This window comes from Octopus bimaculoides, chromosome 17, assembly GCF_001194135.2.
Source record: "Octopus bimaculoides isolate UCB-OBI-ISO-001 chromosome 17, ASM119413v2, whole genome shotgun sequence".
NCBI lineage: Eukaryota > Metazoa > Mollusca > Cephalopoda > Octopoda > Octopodidae > Octopus > Octopus bimaculoides.
Genome location: NC_068997.1, coordinates 19596232 through 19601582, shown reverse-complemented (window position 1 = coordinate 19601582; position 5351 = coordinate 19596232). Strand labels below are relative to the sequence as shown.

The following is a 5351-nucleotide window of genomic DNA, read 5'->3' as shown; positions in this document are numbered from 1 at the left end:
ATATATATATATATATATATATATAGTCTGCTCGATTAAGACACATTCAATATGTGGGGTGGGAGTTAAAGCAATTTTTTTTTCTAGTTCTTCCTTTCCTTCTTTCATTTTTCTTTTTTCATTTTGTTTTTCTTTTTCGGATGGTGTTGGAGGGTAGGTTTTCCATCCGATTGCGGTAAACATTAAGACGATACCTCGTATGCGGCGGCGGCGGGAGATTGTCCACTATTATAGTGCCGAAATATCTTAAAGTGATTGTAAAAGACGTGGAGGAAGGTGGAATGAAATTAAGAATTATGTCTAACATAGGCACACGACCACACAATTTCAAAAAGAAAAAAACACAACGAACAGCCGACTAACGCGACCAGTTGTTAACTGGTACTTATTTTTATCGATTCTTTGAAGAATGAAAAGCTAAGTCGACCTCGGGAGGGATTCGAAGAAGAAGAAAAGAAAGAACTATCAGTAGGTGAAGTCAACCTGGAAGCATTGATAGAAAACCAACAGCGAACAGAAATGACCATGGATTTTTCTTTACTTTCTTTTTTTTTGCGTAAGTCAGTGGGGAAGCTTTGAGATATCAATAAGACAAAGATAAAATGAAGTGCTGTATTATTAGGAACTGTTCCAAACTGCTTACCAGAACGATCATTGTTCGAATCCAGCAGGTGCTGTCACATTTCTGTAGAGTTTTTGTTGAATAACATAAGCCTGTATAAGCGACTGTCGAAGTTGTGGCTAACACAGTGGCTAGTTGCATTTTCAGTGAAATCAGCTGCTGCGGTCGAAGAAAGAGACGGAGAAAGAAAGAGAGAAGACAAGTGCGTGAGTGTGTGTGAAACGGAAAGAGTACAGAAGATACCAGACAAGTTTCCATAGAATAAATGACAGAACTATACGCTAGACATCCTAACTGCTTGTGGCATAGCTGTACGATCATCCCACTATACACCTTAATTCTTCTCTCGCTTACATTTATGTATGTATATATGTTTGTTTCATTTATTCTACATATATATAAATATATATACATACACAACTGACGTTTTCTTTTCTTTTTTTCTAGTTTCGTTCGATTATATATCTTTTTCGGGCGGCGAAATTTAAACGGGGTTTTATCTAGTTCCTTGCTTAATATCGGTTTATTTATTTTTGTTGAACGAAACTCCACACGTGGGTGGATTGCTTACTCTTGGCAAATATTTAGTGTTCGGTCAGTGAATCTTCCTAGTATGCAGTGGTATTTTACACCACTTTCACTACTGCCTCGTTTAGTAGCCTCAGGCCAACTTGTTTCTTGTTCTTTCTTATTCTTTTCTTTCTCTTTTTACTTGCTTCGTTCACTACTGATTGACATGAACCGTTAAATCGCTTATCTTCCCTAACATCAACGCACAACTACACATCTAAACATGAGCCAACCAGGGAGTCTCTGTCTACGTGGTCGTTCGGCTTGCTAGAAATACCAGTAAAATCTCCCACAAATCACATCCTACTATCATAAAAATAAAAAAGGAAAGACACGTTGGATAATGTATTTGTAGATACATTATGCTTAAATAAAAGGAGTGGTCACGACAGAAACATCAACCTACTTGATCACGGCTGTGCTGAGGCTAAACAGCAACTCCACCACATCGAAACACCAATATACTGCAGATAGTTCGAAAGTTCATATCTCAGTAAAGACATGAACGTCACAAATTCTTGTCACTCTTTTCTTAAAACAATATTAATACCAAATTAACGATAATTGTAACTTGGGCAAATGACCATACATTTTACGGGAGTGAACATTTTTATTAACTCCAGAAAGAGGAAGAACTAAATCGACCCCGGCGAGATTTGAAACCATAAGGTCAAGGGATATATTTATTTAAATATAGACGTGGTTAGTGTTCTACCAATTCTGCCATACAACTGGCCTCAATATCACAAATGGCAAGCTCTTGTTAAATTCGCGGCCTGGTTTCAAGTCTTGTTTATTTCTGCTGTTAATGTATTGAGAGAATCATTACAGACTGTTTATTTTATGCTCCTATAGTGTGTGTCTGGGGGAAATGTACATACTCTATATAAAGTAATAACTTGGGCATTAATAATAATTCTTTCTAACATTTCTAATATACACACAAGGTCAGTAATTTTAGGGGCAGGGTGTTAATCGATACTATCGACCACAGAATACTAAAAAGCAAAGTTGACTGATCTCTGTAGTAGTTGAACTCAGAATGTAAAGTGCAAGAAGAAATGCTGCTAAACATTTTTCCAAAGTGCCAACGATATATGGTTTTCTTCAGCCTGTGAGAAATGTCAAGTCTGCCCTCCTAGGACACTGTAAATTCGACCATGATAATTATGTATACTGTTTTGTATTAATCATGCGAATTGTTTTTGTATTCCTGGATAGCAGGAACATGTCTTGGGGTGATGTTACCCCTACTATCTCTTGGAAGACATGACTACCCTTCAGGTTCACGTGCATCTCCCAATCTGAGGCTGGATGCAAAATAGAAAATGGGTCCCCTATTATTGCTCTCGTCCTAGGAACCTTGTCACCTTCCCTTAGGAATTTGATGCCTTTGATGATGGTGGCTGCTGTTTGTTGACCTTAACCTTCTGCTAGCCTGTCCATTTGGTGATTTCTCTAAGGACCTTGTTATACCACCACTTGTATTGGCTCCCAGTGCTTTAGGGCAGCCAGTTAAAATGTGGTTCAGGGTACAAAAAGTTGCTTCAAACTGCTTACCCTAAATTATAATGTTATTTGGGGTTGACAAAAGCAATAACAGACAGGATGAAGGAAAATGTTCCTTGGTCAGTTATCCAGAGTTTGCTCAAGAACATTGTGCTCTTGAATGTCTGGTCCCTCTATATCCATTGTCCTGCTGGGCAAGTCCTACTTCCTTTTCACAATGATCTGCAGATCCTTTGTACTATGAGCTCTCTCTTCTATGTACCTGGCATTGATATTTTTCCACCTCCCGACTCTCTAGTTGCCAAGTCCTAGCCATCTTTTTTGAGGCTACTCCAACAATCTCCTAGTGTTTCCTATACATTTCTGCTTCCTTCACAATTTCCTGGAGCTTCTACCTTCTGCTACTTTATGGCCTTGCTGACATATCTGATTTTCTCATTCTCAAATTAAAGCAACAATTGAATGATTAAATGTTAGAAAGGCTGAGGTGCAGTGGAATAGGGAAAACTATTAAAGTGTTGGTTTTGGCAAAAGCAATAACAGACAGTATTTAGTAACAGGCATTTTTATATTTTATGTTCAAAACCTGTCAAGATCACCTTTACCTTTTAGCAAAACAATAGTAAATTCCTGGAATCTGCTAAATCAATTTTACTCTCTCCCAAACTTTGTGCCTTTGGTCTTTGTGCTCTTTCCAGGGTACGAGGCAAATTTCATTAGTGTTGGTGCAATGGAAAAACCACACAACACATTCTGTAACAGGGCTGGCATTAGAAAAGTCATCTAGCCATTGAAAGCATGTTAAAATAGACCTTGGAGCATGCTGCAAGTCTTCCAACTCATCAGATCCTGCTGAACTATCCAGCCCATGCCAGCATGAAAATCAGAATTGAATGCAATAATGATGATGATAAGAAACAACAGAGAGAATACAAAAGGTCACATGAGAGGCATCACTTCTCTGTTGTGTCAAGTAGCTGCACCAACAGCAGATGTCATCACAGCTGCAGATTGAGAGCAGGCCTTGTAGACCATGTGCAAGCCTGCCACAGATGATTACTGAACAAAAACAGTCAATGGCGACTTATGATGGACAGTTGAACAAGAAAAAAGAAATGAATATATATATATATATATCAGGCACGTGCCGTCAGTAATTATTCAGGGTAGGCAGTTGGCGACCTTTATGTAGTAAAGCTCACAAAACATAAGCGAAATACAGGTGCCCGACTGAGTTGAAGGCAGATCTATTTCTGCCTTTATTACACATAAAGAAAACAGTATTGTAGAAATGAACACTGCATGTGTACTACAGCAGTATTATGTGTAGCTTAAATACTGAGATTGAAAAGCAGGGGCGAATTATGCCTACCTAATCTACAAAAAAATAAAACATTTTGCATTTTATGCATATTAACCTTCATAATTTTATTGAATAAGGTGCATATTTTGCCATGAGAGGAAAATGTTTATTAATCTATTTTATTCAAGATAGGCACTGTCTACGTAGATGGCGCATCCCTGATATACATATAAGAGTAAAAGAATAAAAGAATATATATATAGTGAAGTATGTTGCCACTTAAATGTGGCTGACCCCTAGGGATGGATGTTACTGTTGCTTTCAGCCCCAGGAGGACATCTCCTCCAGCTGGCTTATCGACACACTTCTGTGTCCTGTCTGTTTTTGTTTTGCCAAGGGAAGTTATCCCTCTCATCGTGATCTGTAGCACGAATGGACTCGAGTTTCAGGGTTGAAGTGTGTCGATAAGCCAGCTGGAGGAGATGTCCTCCTGGGGCTGAAAGCAACAGTAACATCCACCCCTAGGGGTCAGCCACATTTAAGTGGCAATATACTTCACTTTATCGTGCAGTTACTGTTAATACCTCGTTTTGAGAATTAACAATATATATATACACATACACAAACATACATATATAAAAACAGAGACATATGCATATATCTAGTTCAAATTTACAGAAATCAAAAGACAAAGTGAGGGAACAACAAGCAGCCGTATTAGCTTGATGCTCAGGAAAAATGGAAAAGTCTTTGATATTTCGAGTCTATGCGCTTCAACAGAAAGGGTTGAGAGAAAAAAATGGAGAGAAAATGAAAAGGAACAGAGAGAGAAAAAAGATATGTAGGGATTAATAGTTCAACATGATGAAATGACTGGAAGAAAGAGGCTGACTGAAAGGGAGATAATAACAGTGACCTGGCTGAACTAGAGTGTGCAAGCACATTTATGTATGTAAGAATGGAGTATGTATGTGTAAATGGGGGTTTAGCATAGATTTTTGGGGCCTACCAATTTTGAACAGTCTCAAGTATAACAGGCTGAAACTGTAAGGATGATTGGAAGCTTGACTGATGAAAGAAAGTCATAAATGTTCCGTCCTGGTTTTTTCTGTCCATCTTCATATTGTCTATCTGTCCGTATGTTTTTATTGTCATCTGTTACGTTCTTATTCCGTTTTTTGGATTTATATATATATATATATATATATATATATATACATACATCCCACCCATGCCAGCATGGAAGGAAGACGTTATATAATAATGACGATGATGTATATATATATATATATATATATTTATATAGATAGGGTGATAAATTGGAGAACATTATTTTTTTCTTTGTGG

At 37.7% G+C, this 5351-nt stretch overlaps 1 protein-coding gene across 4 annotated transcripts in view; it reads right to left on the bottom strand.

Annotated features, from left to right (window-relative positions):
* The window catches only part of LOC106879787 (diacylglycerol kinase beta), a 391710-nt gene extending 390788 nt beyond the window's left edge, over nt 1-922 (bottom strand). For 2 of the 4 annotated variants that reach the window (XM_052973954.1, XM_052973955.1), the window contains exon 1: nt 644-922. The gene's annotated coding sequence lies outside the window, so the exon portion shown is untranslated. The remainder of the gene's footprint in view (nt 1-643) is intronic. The other 2 variants (XM_052973949.1, XM_052973952.1) reach the window with 1 other exon arrangement.
* Nucleotides 923-5351: the final 4429 nt, after the last annotated feature.